Raw genomic sequence first — 20659 nt, 5'->3', positions numbered from 1 at the left:
CTATCCAAACAGGTCAGATTCACTCCAAATGAATATTATTCAACCTCTCCGCCAGGTCTCGGATTCCCTTCCCACTTAGGATCCCCTGGGGAACCCCTCCCTCATCTTACAATCTTCCCCCAAGTACCAGTACCTAAAGAAAAAAATTTAAACCTAACTTTGTCCTCTACTCTGCTTGCATTTTGCCAGATCTATAGAGATGCCAGAGTTCCAAACAGCCAGGACTGTGATGGAGCAACCAGGTACCCCAGGACATGGCAAAACCCCATCTTCCTCAGGTCGCCTAAAGATGGTCAACACCCCCCTCCCAAGTCAGCAGGAAGCAGTGTTGAGAACTGGACGCCTTTATTCCCAAACTTGTCACATCTAACAACCCACCGTTTTAATAATAATAAGAGGTGAGATAGTTGGAACTTCTGGCATCATACTAACCCCACCCCTTGACAATGGGCAGGGCAGGCACAGGGTTGCAGCACGTCATCACAGCGTCACTCATTACGGGGCTCAGTGCACATGTGTGAGTTCCTCCTTTCAAGCTCTGCGCCATTATGCCCCCTCTCTTTCTTTGGTTGGCTAGCTACTAGCCCCCCCTTTCTCCCTTTAATAAAATTCACCTGGGTCTGTTGATTCGAGGTTCATGTTTCATTACCAGTCATTGCAGCAAAATAACGAGTGTCTTTTTTTTTTCAAGACAGAGTTTCTCTGTGTAGCCCTGGCTGTCCTAGAACTCACTCTGTAGACCAGGCTGGACTTGAACTCAGAGATCTGTCTGCCTCTACCTCCCGAATGCTGGGATTAAAAGTGTGTATCACCACTGCTGGGCTCATGAATGTCTTAAAATGGATGTACCAGGGTGTCAAAGAGTAAAACCATCCTGTGCTCTTTAAGGTTCCATAATGATGAAGTCCCATGCTCTGGCTCATTTGTCACCATGCTCTGAGAGATGAGGTGTAAACTTGGGCAAGTATCTAAACCCCACCCAGTAAGTGACTTTCTTGGAGATTGTTTTGTGGCTCTGTATGTTCTTCAATGTCCTTCAGTCTGTGGGAGTCAACATCTTTTGGTGCCCTGGACAGTTCATAGTAGCTACTTGGCTGCTAAGGTATAAGTAGGACAAGTATTTCCATCAGATGATTGACATTTTTCTTTCCTGTATCTCTTTCCAAAAGTCTGTATGTCACTGATCTGTCACTAATGTGTATTCTGGAACAGTACATATTTGTTTTCTTTGCAACAGTTATAAAACCCTAGTAACTACATATAATTCAGCCTTTGTTCAGAGGTGTCGGTCTCTTAGGAGGGCATGAGCTTGTTATCTTATCCAGAGTTAACAGTATACCCAGCTCAATAGCATCTTCTTCCATAAAGTTGCTCCCAGAAAGAAGTTCCCAGTAACAAGCCATCAGCACCAGAGCCAACAAATCTGATCATCTAGAACAAACTACATGGAGAATTTCTAATCATGTTCCAAATTAAGATCAACTTCCAATACTGGGAGTAAGGGACCCAGATTCAGAGTACCATCCCACTGTCAGCCAGGATCCTCTTTTCTGTTCTAATAATGTCAATACTTGAAGAAGTACAAACATCATAATAGATGCTGCCCAAATCTCAACTTCTCCCCCTCTTGTTAGCTAGCACAAGTGGTTGCAACGGCCTGAATCTGAATCAATACCTCAAAATCTATGCCTTGCTGCTCATAGATGCCTGAAGGGCTCTTAAGGGTTAGATAATCCCATGGCTGGTGGTGTCTCTTTAGTACTCTCAAATGCCCACTGGCATTCTAGAATCTCAATACAGACTGTGGATCTAGCATTTTCAGGGCTTTGCAGAGGTTTTACTATTATTCCAAATTTAGGAACCCAAGTTTGGCAGAACCGAACCATGCCTAAAAACTCACAGATGCCTCCTACTATTAGAACTTTTACTGTCATCAATTGTTTCTGATTGGAAATTAAGCTCCATTCTTAATTTGACAGCTGAGGTAATCAGCTCTGTTTACAAATACCAACTCTGTGTGGGATGACACTTTGTATGTACCACATGCCAGGTGATTTAGCAATGAGCTGGTGTTAAATATACTAATTTTTAAACACTGCAGCAATACTCCTTCCAGTTACAGAACTCTTTATTTTCTGTAAGACAAGGTTTCTCTGTGGTGCTCTGGCTGTCCTGGAACTCACTATGTCAAATAGGCTGGGCTCGAACTCAGAGATCCACCCTCCTTGATCTCCTGAATGTTAGACTAAAGGGGTGTGCCACCATCACCCAGCTAAGTGTCAGAGCTCTTAAGTCTTTGGGTAACATCTTACTTAAGACAGTGGGAGAATTTTTGAAGGCCCAAAGCAAACAATATATTTTAATATGCTGGATTAGTCTGATTCCTTTTGCTGTGATAAAAGACTGACCAAAAGTAACTTGAGGTTTATCTGGCTTACCCTTGTACCTCATAGTCCATCATTTAAAGAAGTCGGTGCAGGAATTCATGCAGGAACCTGCTGGCAGGAACTGAGGCAGAGACCACAGAAGAACACAGCTTACTGGCTTGCTCTCCATAGGCTGCTCAGCTTTCTTTCTTATACAACTCAAGTCCAACTGTCTTGGGGTTGCAACCCCCACAGTGGCCTGGACACTTCCACATCAACCATCAAACAGGAAAATGCCCCACAGACATACCCACAGACCAATCTGATGAAGCAATTTTTCAACTGAAGTTCTGTCTTCTCAGATGACTCTAGTTTCTATCAAGTTGACAAATAACTCACCAGCACATACTATTTCTTGTTTGGGATCTTGCCAGTGAAAAGCAAGCGGCATCTGAGGCTTGTTATTAAGAAGGCAAAAGCAACCATATTGAAGATTGAAAACTAGAAAATTACCGACAATCCTAATGTAAGACAGTTCAAAGTGTAAGGGATGAATATCCTATGCACTGCCATTAGGAGCTTTCAAACCTTCAAAACATCTATGTCCACTCAGTTTTAAACTGATAGAACTGAGTGTGCTGCAGTGCCAAGAGCCATGTGACTTCTTCAGGGGACAAGGTCTGAGAATAGCATGAACAAATTCTCCTTGTGAATGGCCCTGGAGAATCAGACCCATTTTTGTCAAGGCTGATGGGTAGATAGTTCACTGCATAATTCTGGGCATGACCCCAAGGGTATATTTGCTACCTGCTCTCCTTGCTTTCTTTACACAAACCATATTACTGACTGCTTCTAGTTTTACTTTCTCAGAGCTATGGATTAAATAGTTACTACTTAAGGAAAACTTCCCCCTGATGACTCTCTTCTGGGTGAGCCATGGAGGATGCTGTTAAAATAAACAGTGAACCTGATTCAGGACCTAAAACCTTTGCATGTTTCAGATGTGACCATGAATTAAGGCTTCTCAAGAACAGGATGTTGCCTTTCCAACACTCCTCGTGACTAGCCTGAAAGAGTCACAGAAGCTTATGACAATATTACAAATTTGCATAACTGTGTCAATACTATAGGAAGCTGATAGGAGGGAGACATGAGAACAAGGAATAAACATTGCCAAGTATTAAGTTTTTAGTTACATATTTTACAGGATAATTGGGGAAAACCTGGTATATTCTTTATAGGAGATAGGGTAATATATAATGAAGAATGAATTGATTCCACCTTGGCTGATGAGTTGATTATGAGAACTCAGATTTCACCAAAGGTATTAACCATTAGAGGCAAAGCTTTCTTTTACTTTGCATGATGCTTTAACTGCAAACGCTACCAACTAGGCATACTGTCCTACCTGTAGGTGTGCCTAGTGAGAAAACTTCCTTTGTTTCTTGCAATACTGCTTATGATTTTAACACTAGAGCTATGAATCAGGTAGGTAATGGTTACCTTTGGGAAAGTTGGGGGACAGAAAGGGAATGAGGTAAAGGACCAAACTGGCAATTAATGGAACCATTATCAGATACAAGAGGAAACAAACTTGATTGTAAAACTGTTCATGCAAACTATTGAAACTGTATAAATAAAAACAGCACAGGCTATCCTGGGCCACTTGTTTGAAACAGGTGATTATAGTTTCTTTGCTGCGCTGACTTCACACAACCATCCCAGGTCATCTGATCCATTTGGAGTTAGACTCCCAGCAACGCAGGATGATCCAAAGACAGATGAGTCCACATTTAAGATTTTTTTATTTTATGCATGTATTTTATTTAAATTAGAAATATTCATGCTTCAAATGTCTATCCCGGCTCCCCCTTCTCCCTCCAGCAGCCCCACCCTTACCCCACACCCCCAGCCAAATCCCCACATCATTCCCCAGGGAGGGTAAGGCCCTCCTTGGGGGGATATCCAGAGTCTGTCATTTCATCCAGGGCAGGACCTAGGCCCCTCCCCATGTGTCCAGGCTGAGAGAGCATCCCTCCATGTGGAATGGGCTCCCAAAGATCATTTGTATGCCATGGTGAACACTAGTCTACTACCCAAAGCCCCAGAGATTTCTGAGGCCTCCTCACTACATTCATGGAGTCTGGATCAGTTCCCTGTTGGCCTCTTAGTCATCAGTCTGGGGTTTAAGAGCTCCCCCTTGTCCAGTCAGCTGTGTTTGTGGGTTTCACCAGCACGGTCTTGACTGCCTTGCTCACCACTCCTCCATCTCTGTTACTCGGTTCCAGGGGGTCAGTTCAGTGTTTAGTTGTGAGTATCTGTCTCTGCTTCCATCAGTCACAGGATGAAGGTTCTAGGATGTCACATAAGGTAGTCCCCAACCTTATCATCAGGTAGGGGCTATTAATGTAGTCTCTCCTCTATTACTTAGTTTTCCAGTTAGTGATATCCTTGTAGATCCCTGGGAATCTCACTAGTGTCAGCTCTCTCCTTAAAGCTATAATGACTCCAACTACTATGATCTCTCTCATCCTGGTCTCCTCTATTCTTACCCCAACTTAGCCTTCCTGCTCCCCCATGTCTTCTTCTACCCTCCTCTTATCTCCCTCTCTTTTTCCTGGTTCCTTCTCTTCTCCCCCCATGTTCTCAATCTGCTCAGGAGATCTTGCCTCTTTCCACTTCTGGGGGGGTAATAATGCATATCTCTTGGGAACCTCCCTGTTTCCCAGACTCACTGGCCCTGGGATTGTAGGCTGACTCTCCCCTGATCCATGTCTAAAATCCATATATGAGTGAGTACATACCATGTTTGTCTTTTTATGACTGGGTTACCTCACTCAGAATCCATTGTTTTTTTCTGCTGAGTAGTACTCCATTGTGTAAATGTACCACATTTTCTCTATCCACTCTTCAGTTGAGGGGCATCTAGGTTGCTTCCAGGATTAAGCTATTACAAATAATGCTGCTATGAACATAGTGGAACAGACATCCTTGTTGTATCAATGGGCATCTTTTGGGTATATGCCTAAGAGTGGAATTGCTGGGTCGTGTGGTAGACTGATTCCCATTTTCCTGAGAAATCTCCATACTGATTTCCAAAGTGGCTGAACAAGTTTGCACACTCACCAGCACTGGACGAGTCATTGGTGTTTTTGAATTTAGACATTCTGACAGGAGTAAGATGACATCTCAGGGTTGTTTTGATTTGCATTTCCCTAATGGCTAAGGAAGTTGAGCACTTTCTCAAGTGTCTCTCAGCCATTTTAGTCTCTTCTATTGAGAAATCTCTATTTAGTTCAGTCCCCTACTTTTTAATTGGGTCCTTTGGTGTTTTGGAGAATAGCTTCTTGAGTTCTTTGTAAATTTTGGAGATCAGCCCTGTCAGATGTGGGGTTAGTGAATATCTTTTCCCAATCTGTGGGTTGCCTTTTGGTCTTGCTGACTATGTCCTTTGCCTTATAGAAGCTACTTAGTTTCAGGAGGTCCCATTTATTAATTGTTGATCTCAGTGTTTGTGCTACTGGTGTTATGTTCAGGAAGCTGTCTCCTGTACCAATTCGTTCAAGGGTACCTCCCACTTTCTCTTCTAACAGGTTCAGTGTGGCTGGACTTGAAGCTCTATTATAGAGCTGTAGTCCTGAAAACAGCTTGGCATTGGCACAAAAATAGACAGGTAGATTAGTGGAATCAAATTGAACTCTCTGAGATTAATCCACAAACCTATGAATAGCTGATTTTCGACAAAGAAGCTAAAATTATACAATAGAAAAAAAGATAGCATCTTCAACAAATGGTGCTGGCATAACTGGATATTGGCATGTAGAAGACTGCAGATAGATTCATATCTATCGCCATGCACAAAACTTAAGTACAAATGGATCAAAGACCACATTTAAGAAATTTTACACTAGTTCAATTCCTTCCAAATTCTCTTTTGGGTGGACTTTCAGTTTCATCCAAAATATGATTCCCTTTTGAGTATTTTTTAACAATGTAATCTTTAATGAGTGTTTGCCTTCATGTACAGATGTGCATCATGTATGTGTCTGGTACCCAAGGTGGTCAGATAATAGTGTTGGACCTTCTGGAATTACAGGTAGTTGGGAACTACCATGTGGGTACTGGGAACCAGATCCAGTTCATCTGTAAGGAGAGCAACAATTACTCTTAACCACTGAGTCACTTCTCCTAGGACAATGATTCTCTTTTCAATTTAATCTTGGTATTTTACTTCTTTTTATAATTATTTTATTTAATTTTTTTAAATTTATTTTTCAGTTTAAATTTAGATGAGAAACAAGGTTGCTTCACAAGTCAGTTCCAGGTCCCTCTCCCTTTCCCTCCCCTCCTCCCGTGCCCTCCCTCCAACCCCCCCATTATCCCCTCATTTCCCCAGGGAGGGTGAGGACCTCCATGGGGGTGTCCATAGTCTGTCATTTCATACAGGGCAGGGCCTAGACCCTCCCCCAAGAGTTAAGGGTGAGAGTGCGTCGCTCATTGTTGAATGGGTGCCCAAAGTCCATGTGTATACCCGGGATAAATACTGATCTATTACCAAAGGCTCAATAGATTACCTAGGCCTCCTCACTGACACCCACATTCAGGGGGTCTTGATCAGTCCCATGCTGGATTCCCAGGCTGATTTTACTTCTTAACCCTGGATGCCATCTGTCCATGGAGTCTTACTCTTTGAATCTCAACTCTCCCAGTTTGCACTCCACCGGTGGTAGGAAGGGCTTCCACTGCATCTCCTCCTTATCCCTACCGTGAGCTCTCAAGTTTTGCTTCTCTGGGACATTAGAAGTAGGATATGTAGCATCCATGTCCAAGATGAACTCCGTGGCTTGAGAGTTTATTGTCAATTGTACCTGGGACTCTGGTGGCAAAACTGTAACTGGCTCTGAATAATCAAGGGGGTTCTCTCTGCTTTATCATTCACTGTTGGATGACATTCATGTCCATTATCTTCTGTCTTGCTTTTCCTTCTCTTTCTTTTCTAGTCCCTTTCTTTAATTTTAGGAATATTACCGCCAGTGTGTCCTTTCCTTGCAGTATACAATACTGTTCTCTCCATAGGGATTCTGTCTTCTCTTGTTTATCTAACCCACTTTGCCTACCTCTTATTTTCTGTCTGGTTGTAGCCATAAAAACTGTGATCTCTCTCATCTTTTTGTCTTCTTTTACCTTATATACTTTAAAGATAATAAGGTGATTCATTTCTTATGACCACTTCCAACTCTGTTTTTTTAAAATGAGTATCCAGGTGTATCAGTTACTTTCTGTTGCTGTGATAAAATACCATAGCCAAAGGCAACTTATAGAAGAAAGAGTTTATCGTGGCTTACAAGTTCAGATGGAAAAGAGTCCACCATGGCAGGGAGGCATGATAGCAAGCAGCGGGCATGGTGACAGGAGCAGGAAACTGAGAGATCACATCTTCATCTACAAACACAAAGCAGAGCATGAAATGGAAGTGGGCAAGCCTATAAATCCTTTAAGCCCACCCTGAGTGCCATTTTTCCTCCAGCAAGGCCATACCCCACCTATAAAGGTTCCATTACGCTCCCAAACAGTGCTGACACATGGAGACCAAGTGCTCACATATGTGAGCCTATGGGGGACATTTCTTATTCAAATTACCACACCAGCACAGTCTGTCTTTTTTTCAAGACAGGGCTTCTCTGTGTAATAGCCCTAGTTGTCCTGGAAGTCACTCTGTAGATCAGGCTGGCTTGAACTCAGAGAGATCCACCTGCCTCTGCCTCCTGAGTGCTGGGACTAAAGGTGTGCACCACCACTGCCAGACTAACACTGTCTTACAATAGTAATGTTAACCACTCTCATATCCTTCAGAATTTCTGAACATTCATGTATTGTCAATAAATTTGACAAGTTCTTCCTAAAAATGCAGAGTAATTTTATTGTACTGCATGCATTTTGTTTTAGACCCCTGGCTTAGTTACATCTTCCCCTTTTTGTTACAGGATGCACTGCTTATGAAGACATTGTGTTTGGGTTTCAGGTAGGTTCTACTGATGTAACAGCATCTGTAAGATCAGGGTTTGTGTGGTGGAGGTACCATGCCGCTTCAACAGGTCTACCAATCACTAGGCTTTCATCTCTGAAGAAAGTAGAAATTTTAAAAGAGCATAAATGGCCCACCTGAGCAATGAGTGGCCAAAATAAAGACAAATCAGCCCTTTTCTGTTGGTGATTTCACAAAGGTGGATTAGAGCTTTTGTTTAACACCTCTCAGGCTGAGAATGAACTAAAAGCCTAGTAACATCAGGCTAACCACACTCAAACTAGGTAATATCTTGAGGATAGCCTTCCCTCCAATGGGATGGATGCTCACTAGCCAAACAGTATTCTGTCAGGGTGCAAGAGTGGTAGAATTTTCCTATTTCCCTTTCTTGTGGTAGAGGAGACATAGCTCCAGTCTCCTCCTCCTTCCCTATGGGATTAGACGGTGCTGTGAGTTCAATGCAAAGTAGGCATGTTCTTAGAGCATTACAAAAGCAACAACCACAAAAATTTAAACACCAGAAATTTAGCTCTTTCTTAGAATCTTTATCCTGTAATAACAAGAAATTTCATTCCATTTACCCTTTTTTGCTAAAAATGATTTTACTTATAAATTAATATGATAATATTAAGAACAGTCAGGTAGATACACATCTTTCACCAGAATCTAATATGGGTTATATAATGTTTCAAGGTATCAGATCCTTCTTAGTCATCATCTACCTGTATAAGGCTTAGGGAACTGATAGCATCTATTTTAGAAATTTTAAAAAGGTATTTTACATGGATAGATAGATGTTTTGCCTGGAAGTATGTTTGTGTACCATTCGTATGCCTGGTATTTGTGGAGGCCATAAAAGGGCATAGGGTCCCCCAGAAAAGGAGTTATAGACCACTGTGAGTTGTCATGTAGGTATTAAGAATCAAATCTGCAGGGCTGGAGAGATGGCTCCTCCTGAGGTCCTGAGTTTAATTCCACAACCACATAGTGGCTCAGATCTGTAATGAGATCTGCTGCCCTCTTATGGAGTGCAGGCAGAACACTGTATACTAAATAAATAAAATCTTTAAAAAAAAAGAATCAAACCCACCTCCTTTGGAAGAGCAGCCAAGTGACCTTAACAGCAGATCCATCTCTCCAGTCCCCATCCTAGAAATTTAAATAGTTACACAATAAGGCAAAAACCAAACCAAACCAAACTTGCTTCAAAAAACAAACATACAAATTTCCTGGTAATTTTAACCCTTTGAAATTTATCATACAAAAATTAATTTCCCCCAAACAATCAGAAAAGCTACCTGAGCCTCAAAGGTAGTACAATATAACCCACTTCAGGTCTAAATGGCTATTTAGACCAGAGATGAAGTTCTGTTTATGCACACCTCTGTGGGTACCCATACAGAACCTGTCAGTTTCCCAAAGATCAATAATGATATGGTGATGATGGATGATGATGATGATAATAATAATAATAAAAAGAAAGAAAGAAAAACCCAAAAGACTAAGTACCCTTCGAACAAAACCAAAGAAATAAGCTCTCTCCAAACAACCTAGGCTTTAAGCCCTAGAGGCCCAAAACCTCCCTTTTTATCAACAAAGCGTTTATAGGCAGTCAATGAAGGGAGAGAAGTGAAGTCTCTGACATATCAGGTCTTTTAATGTATCCACTCCATAGTACACTCCTTTCACGGAACTGTTTTAAAACTAAGTTTTCAGAATGAGTTAAAAATCCATGCTTAGAGATGGTCCATTCTCAGGTTTGTTGCTCATCCCATTCTATACTATGAAGGATTGAACCGAGCCAAGTATTAAGGAATGGGAATAGGGCAGAGAGTGGGGTCCAGAAGGCCTTGTACAAACCTTCCAAAATTAGCATATGAAAAAACAAGTTGACAAAGAGAAAGGTCATATAAACCCCCTGTAGTCATTTAAATAGAATGCCTGCCATATGTTCATATATTTGAATGCTTGGTTTCCTGAACTGTCTGGGTTGAATTAGGAGATGTGGCCTTGTTGGAGAAGGTGTGTCACTGGGGGTGGTCTTGCCTGTTATTCATTCGAAGATCAGATATAAGCTTTCAGCTACTGCTTCAGCATGACACAAGCCTGTCTGCCACCACATTCCTCACCATGATGGTCATAGACTAACCCTCTGAAACTGTAAGCAAGCCTCCAGTTAAACACTTCCTTTAAAAGCTGCCTTGGTCATCAGGAATAGAACAATAACTAACACATTCCCCCTTTCCAGGCCAATTAAAACCAACTCACACCAGTGGTACAAGAACAGAGGCACTTCTATACCTACTGTGATATCAAAACACATACCTTGGGGGACTATTTAAGATGCTAATGCTGAGTGTGGTGGTGTATGCCTTTGATTCCAGTATGCAAGACGCAGATCTTTGTGAGTTCTAGGCCAGCCTGGTCTGCACAATGAGTTTCAGGACAGCCAGGGCTATGTTAAGAGACCCTGTCTCAAAAAAACAAAACAAAACAACAAAAAGATGCTAGTGATACATAAAACACAGAACTACATGTAACAGAATAGAGCATGTACAGAAAAGCTCACGTTATGTAAATAGGCCAGAGAGGCACCAATAAGGCAACATAAAATCCCTAGCTCTTTATACAGCAGGGCCCTTTGAGCTGTTAAACTTTCTCCATGCTCTACCCCACTTCTTCCTTTGCAAGCCTACATTTTCTTTCTTAAAATTTAGTTTTGTCATTTATCTTATATACCAACCCTGGTTTCCCCTCTCTCCTCTCTTCCCATTTCCTCTCCTCACCTCCTATCTACCTCCATCTCCACTCCTCCTCCTCCCTTCAGAAAGGGGTAAGGCCTCCCATGGGAGTCAACAAAGCATGGCATATTAAGTTGAGGCAGGACCAAACTCCTCCCCTTGTATCAAGGCTGAGCGAGGAATCCCCAGCATGGGGAAGATGTTCCAAAAAGTCATCTCGTGCACCAGGGCTAGGTCCTGATCCAATTGCTCAGGGCCCTCAAAACAGACCAACCCACACAACTGTCACCCCTATGCAGAGGGCTTTCCTCCTTCCTCCTTTGCAAGTCTGTATTTTCATAATGAACTATCTTGCTTTGCTTTCCTATTAGTGTTCAATTCCTGGACACAAGGACTCGGGAGGTGGCCACCAAAGCCTGATATTAGTATTAGTATCGGTATCAAAACCCGAATAAAGTATTCACCCCTGGAAGACTGTTTCTTGGCTTGTCAGCTCTTTGATTTCTTCACCCAAGTAGGAGTCAGTCTTTGGGTGTTCTCTACATAGTGTAGGATAGCTACTTGGGCTAGTTAGGCAGCTCCCTCAAGCACGACTAATATTTCCATTGGGGCTTAGCTTCCATTCCATAGCTTAATGTCTTTATTTCCTTTCTTTCTACATAGTTCTATGTGTACGATTCATCACAAAGATCTGTTTTTCATGAGAGAGCTATAAAGGCTTGGTGAGTGAAGTTAATTCAACTTTTTGCAAGGAGAGCCTGGCTGTGAGGGCATGGGCTTCAGTTACATCACATCCAGCATCGCCACAGCATCCCTAGCACTGCAGTACCCTTCCACAAAGCTTCTTCCAATGGTAAAGTTCCCAGCAGCTGTTCTGACAAACACAGTGTACTATAATAAACCATTCTTTGCTCATTGAATTTATTGGGCAGTCTTGTTCTCTCTTCTCCCCTGAAAAATCAGTTTCAGATCCATGAATTGTACAAGTGAAAAACAGTGAAAAGCAAAAGGAGGAAACATTACAATTGCCCTTCCTTAGATTTTACAATTCCATGTGAAAAGGAGAGTTACAGATTCCACAAAAGGGAGAAGGTGGAAGAAGCAGGCTTGATAGGGAAGTCCTGTGTATATGTCAATAAAGCACTGTTGGCCAATAGGGAAGCAAGATAGGTGGGACTAGGAGTCCAGGAGTACTCTGGGAAGGAGAAACACAGGGAGTCAAGATGTAGCTGCCACAGGGGTAAGAAGTCCAGATCTTTTCTCTGGTAAGATAAATACTTAGATGGGTTAAATACTTAAGTCAAAGATAGCCAGTAAGAAACAAGCAAACAGCCAACAGCTTCATAATTAATACAGGGTCCTGTGTGTTCATTTGGGGACTGCAACGTGGTAGGGACTAGGCGACTGGTGGGGAAAAACCAAAGCGGCTGGCAAGGAAAAGGGTTCACTCAACACAGGCTGAGGGTCCCTACATGTGTCCTGGCAGGCAGAGAAACAATTGGAAAAGAGGTGACAATGAAAACTCGGTTCAGCCTGACTTAGGCTAGATCAAACTTCAGGTGTCTGATACCAGGCAGTTTATTGTCAACATACTTAAACATAGCACAATTTGGAAAAAGTTTCCAGGCAACAATAATTTCAATTCGAGGTGCAACAATAAAGCTTAAGGTATGACTACATAGTTTATGACTACATAGTGTATGACAGTTCCCCTAAGGATGGGTTATATTGAGTGGGAGCTGAAGATAAAGGTCCAGGGAGGGAGTGTCTGGGATAAACATTCTGGGTGAGGGCTCCCTCTACAGATAGCAAAAACGCCATCGGGTCATTAACAATATCCACTCCTAGCCTTCTGGGCAGAAAACAGGTATGTCCTCCTTTGAAGAGACACCCCTGTACAATTAACGTTCCAGGTTTCCCTAGCAATCTGGAGCACAAGTACTGTTGTGCTCCCAACAGCCGGACTTTATTTACATTTCATGTCTAGGTTAGTTAAAGGGAAGGCTATTCCTCCAGGTAAGGCAAGGCTACTTTGGGGGGGGGGGTACCGGAGATGAATCGTAGGATATCATGCTTGCCAGGCAACTCCTCTACCGCTGAGCTACAACAACCAGCCTAAGGTTATTTCTTTAAACATGTTTTGTATCATAAGAGAATTTTACACATTCAAATGAATGTAATTAGATCAAATCCATCCCCATCCTTTTCCCTCCAATTCTTCCCATATCTCTTTCACTACTACTTTTTCTCCAAACTTCATTCACTATTGTTTAAAAATCCACTGAATCCATGTAGTGTTGCCTATATGTGCATGGTGTAGAACCATCTAACTGGAATATGAGTAGCTTTTTGGGACCTACATCTCTGAAGAAAATGTATTCTTCCCTGCATCCATTAGTTGCCAGTAGTTCCTCAGCTAGGGATGGGACTTCATGACCACCTCTTCCATCCATGCTGGGCTTTTGGCTGGCTTGATCCCAAGTCTTCTGCATGTATGCAGTCAGAGCAGCTGAGAGTCCATGTGTGCAAGAGCCCAGGCATACCCTGAAAATACTGTTTTGATGCAGAGGTCCACTAATTCTGGTTCTAACAATGTTCCACTCTATCCTTTCCTGGGTGTGTGGTGGATGTCTGTGTGGGTGTGTGTACATGGAAGGCAGAGGAAAGAAAGAGATCGTGAAAGGAATAGGAAAGAACATCATCCCAGTTTCTAATTCCTGACTGAAACTCTTAACAAATTCAAGCCCATCCAGTCCACCTCATTACCTGCTTTTTCAAGGAGGTGAGCCACATACCATATCCCCATTTTTGATGTAATCAAACTGGCCACTAGGCTAAGGAATGCCCTAGCCAACGACACTTTGCCAATTGTCCAATCTGTGGACAATGGGGTCACTAGAAGATGGACTGTTCATCAGATTGTACTGGTACTCCCCCAACTTCTGCTGAAATTCCTCAGCCACTGCCTTGTTTCAGTAAAGGACCTGAGTTCTCAGTCCCCCCACCCCCAGCTGGCTAATTGAGAGAAAGCTAGGACACACAGGAGCAAGGAGGAGGGGCCTATGGAGATGCATGGTCCTTTTTCAAGTGAGGAAGGCGAAGAGAATAGGTGACCATTTCTCTGTCACTCCACTAATCTCTCAGATTTATTTCCCTAATATTTAACTCCTAACTTGTATTTTTTTAATAAAGCAATAAAAGAAGTCACAATACCCCCCCCAAAAAAACTCCACCATATTTCTCCTTAGCCTGGGCTTAGGCGGTGCTGCTGCCCAAACCTAAAACTCTACCAATAACCTCTTGCCTTTAACTAACCCTTGAGTCTGGGACACTTCAAACCCTTCAATAGCTACCCATCATAATCCTGTCTTTATAATTTTCATGGTCCAGGACCTATATCCTCTCACCCCCACCATGTGCCACAGACTCAAGCCCATCATTGATTGAACAGCTACTGCAAGTAATTCTTTTAATTCCCATCAACTCCCCTCACAACAATCCTATTCTAGGCATAAAAAAGCCAATGGTACTTATCAACTGGTCCAGGACCACCAGAAAATCAACCAAGCTATCCACAGCCACTATCCTATGCAAGCACCAATCTTCCATGCCCTCCTTGGCTGCCTTCTTTCCATGTTCAATCTTTTTTTTTTTTTGGTTTTTTATGAGACAGGGTTTCTCTGTATTATTTTGGAGGCTATCGGTCCAGCCTAGCCTTGAACTCACAGAGATCTGCCTGCCTCTGCCTCCCGAGTGCTGGGATTAAAGGCGTGCGCCACCACAGCCCAGCTCCATGTTCAATCTTAGCGATGCCTTCTTTACTATCCCCCTTCTCCTCCCAAACCCTTTTTGCCTTCACCAGGAAGACCCAAATACCATGCACCCCCAGTAACTTATCTGGATCACTGCAGTTGCAGATAGCTTGGCTCAACAGGATGTCCTATGAGAGTCAAAATTATGTTTTATATTTTAATTACTGTGCTTAAGAGGCCCACTGTTGGGTCCCAGCCCCCACGGATTTCTGTGCATTGCTTGTCAGCTGATAACCATAGGTGCATCCTGTTCTCTAGTCCTGGCTTACAACCCCAGTCTTGCCCATCTGACATCAACATCTAGCATGAGGAAAACACGAGTTCTTAGCACCTGGGTTTTTCCACTGTGCTGTAAGTCTGTATATAAGGCTGCTCACTCCTTATGTCGCACACACACACACACACAGACACACACACACACACACACACACACTTTCTTCTGGCAATAAAGGCAGCAGACTCATTGTCTTAGCACATGTGGTTGGACATCTTGTCTTTCATTTCCCTATATCTTGGACTTGTTTGTGGTGAGAATGCTACAAGTGGAGGTTCCACTGAGATTGGGAAAGAAAGTCACAGAGACTTGAACCATTGTGTGTGTGGGGGGAGTGGAGGCATGTGCTGAGGGCAAAGAGTCAGAAGGGAGCGGATGTGCGGTGGAGCTTGGTCTGCTGCTGCAGCTGCTGCCACTGCCAGAGTAGCCTCAAGCTCCAGACACCTGGTGCCTCATCACGGAAGGTCAACAGGAATTGAAAATGGGTACCAGTTAGAGATCAGGAAAGAGAGGAAAGGACTTGGGAAAGAGAGGAAAGGACTCAGCAAAACTGAAAAAGGGTACAATTTAAATCTCCAGGCTTTTGCCCAACACTGAGGTCAGGAAACAAAGGGGAACCTGAGAGATCATCCTTGAAGGCTGACCAGCAAGTAAGGTTATGAGGGTGTATTGGAAAAGGGTACCAAGTTACGGGTACCAGGTTAAATATCCATGCTTTTGCTCAACACCAAGGTTGAGAAAGAAAGGGGATCCTGAGAGATCACCCTCAATTGGAGGGTGGATTGAGGAAATCTCCAGGCTTGTGCCTGAGGGATCGCCCTAGGTTGGAGGGTGGATTGATTTAAATCTCCAGGCTTTCGAAGTCGGAAAAGAAAGGAGAACCTGAGAGATCACTCTTAGAGGCTGGCCAGCAAGTAAGGAAAGGGGTACCAGGTTAAAAAAGGTAAAAGTAAATGGCATATAAAAGTAAAAACATGGTACTGGTAGTAGAATTGTTAAAGAAATAAAGTTACAGAAATAAGGTACCGGTAGTAGAATTGTTAAAGAGATAAGGAGGCAAAAGTATATGGAATGGAAAATACACAAGAGTCTGGATACTGTGTGCTGTTATGTTGCCTTTGAATTGCTTAAAACAGCTGAGATGATGCAGACTACAAAAACAAGGACTTGGCCAGGTTTCTGTGTTTTGTCATGATCCCCATGGTATTTCAGCACCCACAATCAGGAGGAAGCAGTTTTGGAAAGAACGATGCCCACATTTCAAAAATATTGTTTACAAATTTAAGGTCAATTTTGCGAGTCATCTCTAAAAATTTTTGGCCAAAAGCCTAGCCTCTCTACCCTGCATCTACAGAATTACAAGGAGTGGGTACAGCTGTAGCCCCTGCGTGTAGCTCAGAACTTCTCAAATGGAGGGATGATGAGGGGCACACTGGACTTTTTTAACCTTAACCGGAAAGGTTGGCGATTTGAGTCCTCAGAGCCAGTCAGTGGAAAAATAGCAGAAGCCTGCAGCATGGCCTAAGAGTAAAGGGAATCTGTATGGATGATTCTATAGAGTTTAGCAGAGGAGAGGATACAGTAATTCTAAAATTTTTATGGTTAGAAAAAGAAATCTAAGCTGGGCATTGGTGGCACACACTTTTAATCCCAGCACTCGGGAGGCAGAGACAGGCGGATCTCTGTGAGTTCGGGGCCATCCTGATCTACAGAGCGAGTTCCAGGAGAGCCTCCAAAACAATACAGAGAAACTCTGTCTCGAAAAACCAAAAAAAAATAAAACCCCAAAAAGAAAAAGAAATCTAGAGAATAGAAGTTGATACATGATTTGAAAAAAGTTTTTGAGAAAAAGCCTCAGGGAAACTGCTGCCCTGTTAGACCCCACCTACAAAGGAGTCAGTGTAGATGCAAATTAGGTCATATCAGCTAAGATACAAATGAGGCATTGTCAGCGAGAGCTTTACAAATTGGATTAGAAGAGTACTCACAAACTGTAATTTTCAAAAGTTATATGGGACATATGTTATAGCCTAAAGAAATTAAGCCTCAGATAGATTAACAAAATTGGTCACTTTATCTCAGGCAGAAAGAGCTCTGCAGTCTCATAACTTTCATCATCAAAATAAAGCAATTTGGTTTAACTATAGAGACTGCTCATCAATATTGTCAATGAGGTGTGCCCGCAATATTTATCTGTAACTAATTTAAGAATGAACCCTCGAAGCCTACTTCCTAATCATTTATGGCAAATGGTTGTTATTCATATTACAGAATTTGGCAAATTAAAATGTATACACATGACAGATGATAGGTATTCAGGTTTCTTGATGGCCACTACACAAACTAGAAAAGCCACCAAACATGTGATAAGTCATTGTTTAAAAAAATGTTTTGCTTACATGGGAGTTCCAAAAATGATAAAAACAGACAACAGGTCTAAATACTCAATGGAAAATTGATCAAAACACATCAAAAGAAAAAAAAGGGTGGGGAGTAATGTCCCCAGTCTCCATGTGATGTAAAATTTTTTATGGAATTCGAGCAACTTTTGCTCAGGTCAGATAGAGACATCCATACACTAGACAGCGGAAAAGACCCAGGTTGTTGTGGAGGGAATGTTTGTGCTTTCTTTCAGGAAAAGAGTAAAGCAAGATGGCTGCTGGACTGTTTGGGAAGAGAAGAACCGGACATAAAACCGTGAGAGGCTGCCCAAGCCAGTTCCAGTGAGACAACTGAACCAGTGTTCCTGGCCCTTGATGTCATCGAATAAGAAAGGAAACAGCGGGTTCCAGAGTTCCAGTTTCTCAACCTTACAAGCTACTGGATGAAAGCTTCCTCTGTCCTGATCGTCTGGGTGCCCAGAGTCGCGCCTATGCCAGTGTATTTCTCCAGAGAAACATAACTTGCCCTAATGTGTCAGAAAAGAGACTTTGGCATCACTGCTGGGGTAGTTGCAGCTATTGATCTGGAACTACCATCTCACAGTCTGTAACTACAGCCAGCACAGTGGATAAACCAACAGGGGAAGTAACAGAGGCTCTCAGCACTCAGAGCTCCTTAAATAACTTAGCAAATTTAAATCTTGATCAACAAACATCCTTAAACCTGTTTGCTTACCCTGGCACACATTTGTGTTAAAACGAGACCTGGGCTCCTTCGTTCTCTAGAGAGATCCTCCTTGGGGGAATTATAGATGGCAGGCTGTTTAATCAAAGAATGGGCTGGGTCCCTATTTTTGGGCCTTGTAGCCATAGGACTTATTTCATTTGGAAGGCACCTCGGCACTAGACAAGCCCAGGCTCATTTTGACACTTGAGGGCCACAGAGAATCCTTCAGCTCAACTATGGTTGAGCCACAGAAAAATGAGGCAGCCAATGATGGGTGAGACTAAGGGGATGCCAGCCAACCTAAGACAGGAGGGTCATGCAGCCTGGGTGATTTCTCCATTGACAGGAAAGGTTGCTGTCAACGTCCTAGTCACCTAAGACAGGCGCTAATTTATATATATAAAGAAGGAGGAGATGTTGGGTCCCAGCCCCCACGGATTTCTGTGCATTGTTTGTCAGCTGATAGCCACAGGTGCATCCTGTTCTCTAGTCCTGGCTTACAGCCCCAGTCTTGCCCACCTGACATCAACATCGTGAGGAAAACACGAGTTCTTAGCACCTGGGGTTTTCCCACTGTGCTGTAAGTCTGTATATAAGGCTGCTCACTCCTTACAATACACACACATGCACACACACGCAGGCACGCACGCACACAGACACACGCAGAGACAAACACAGGCATTCTCCTTACAACAAACACACACACGAATTCTCCTGGCAATAAAGGTGGCAGACTCATTCTCTTAGCACAAATAGTTGGACATCTTGTCTTTCATTTTCAGCTCAGACTTGTTCGTGGCAAAGACACCACAGTCCACAAAACAAAAATGCATCTAACCTGTAAGCCCCACCTGCCCAAGAACAGATGCTTCCTGAAATGCTTGTGGCTACTGTTCATGTAAAACAACAAGCCATATTTTTGCTTCCCTAAACAATTTTGTTTGACCCAACTGCACCAGATGTGCTTGATCACATGTGAGCAGGAGGTATGTGGGCAGAAAACATATCAAGATGTGTGCTTGCCTCTGATTGGATGTAGGCAGGGGGTATGTAGGCAGGTAATGTATGCTTGTCCCTGATTGTTCCTGACTGGAAATATGTAGCCTTATAGGTTTGCCTTTGTAAGCCTCTGCGAAATATGACCCATGGCCACTTTCTGGGAACCCCAGAGTGGACTGGCTAGAGTCTATCATCATGGCCAGTATTTAATTAAAGCTTGCTTCAAATCTGGCTCAAAAGTATGGTTGTGGTCTTATTCTCACCCGATGGGATTAACCATCCACACAAGATTTGTCTTTTGAATGTGCTCAGTTTACTCGTATAATCATTCCTTGTAGTACCATGCCAACTAATATAAAAATTAAACAGATATTTTATCAAGTGAGGAACAGTTGGTTGGGCAGAAATCTTTTGATGCAGAGTTCCACTGGGGAATCTCTGGTTAGGATGCTTCACAAGCTGTGGAGCTGGACCCACATCCTTCATGAAGTCCTGCTGTGGGAGGCCAGGATGGCAGCACTGGTGGAAATCTAGAAGGTCTTTAAGATGTCATGTCTCAGAAACGTGGCAATGCAATCCTAGGGGTCACTTCCAAAGTCCCAATTTTCCCCTATCATTTCTTTTGTACAGGGAAGGACTCAACAGTTTAGGGCTGGTTCAATGAATACATCAGTACCATCTTGGGGTTAGTTCATTAGTATATAAAAGCTCACCTCAGACTAGGCTATACATAAGAAGCCTTGGCTCATTAACATATCAGAGCATGCCCAGGGGCCTAGGTCCTATCTGCCCTGCCTCTTCTGTCTCTTGGCAGGATCCTATCTTGCTGGCACTACATTATTCTAAGTCGCACTTATGTTGCTAACAACAGTTATGTCCCAGGGATTTTGAGACAGCTTTCATTACTTTGGGCAGGATCTCACCAACCTAAATTTGTTCCCTAGTTTCCTTCCCCAATATATAGACAATCTTCTGTTATACAACCAGTGCCCACAGACAATGCCCAACACTGATAAATCCTTCTCAACAATCTGGCTGTTTAGGAATAGAGGACCTTATTGTGAGTTGCTTGTCAGCTGATAACCACAGGTGCATCCTGTTCTTGAGTCCTGGCTTACAGCCCCAGTCTTGCCCCACTGGCATAAATATCTAGTACGAGGAAAACATGGAGTCTTACACCTGGGGTTTCTCCACTGTGCTGTAAGTCTGTAAATAAGGCTGCTCCCTCCTTGCAAAAAAGACATACACACATTCTCTTAGCACAAACGGCTTACCGTCTTGTCTTTCATTTAAATCTCCAGGCTTTCACCTAATAATACATTAGACCTGCTCGT

General features: G+C 42.9%; 2 long non-coding RNA genes across 3 annotated transcripts in view; one reads left to right on the top strand and one right to left on the bottom strand.

Moving 5' to 3' along the window:
* The first annotated feature begins 194 nt into the window (after nt 1–194).
* LOC121139959 lies at nt 195–19564 on the top strand. The gene is made up of 3 exons (XR_005876741.1): nt 195–398; nt 8351–8388; nt 17854–19564. It is a non-coding gene; the product is annotated as an uncharacterized LOC121139959 (long non-coding RNA).
* LOC106021469 overlaps nt 6196–20659 on the bottom strand; it is a 37605-nt gene continuing 23141 nt past the window's right edge. Inside the window, exons 9-11 of one of the 2 annotated variants that reach the window (XR_005876740.1) lie at nt 9482–9540; nt 7712–7808; nt 6196–6509 (exon numbers count right to left, since the gene is read on the bottom strand). This is a non-coding gene — a long non-coding RNA (uncharacterized LOC106021469). Of the gene's footprint in view, nt 6510–7354; nt 7809–9481; nt 9541–20659 lie in introns of those variants that run through there. The other variant, XR_005876739.1, reaches the window with a different exon arrangement.

The sequence above is a fragment of the Mesocricetus auratus genome, unplaced genomic scaffold (assembly GCF_017639785.1).
Source record: "Mesocricetus auratus isolate SY011 unplaced genomic scaffold, BCM_Maur_2.0 Super-Scaffold_100003, whole genome shotgun sequence".
In the NCBI taxonomy this organism is placed as follows: Eukaryota; Metazoa; Chordata; class Mammalia; order Rodentia; family Cricetidae; genus Mesocricetus; species Mesocricetus auratus.
The sequence above is the reverse complement of the archived record's forward strand: the minus strand, read 5'-3'. Positions and strand labels throughout refer to the sequence as shown.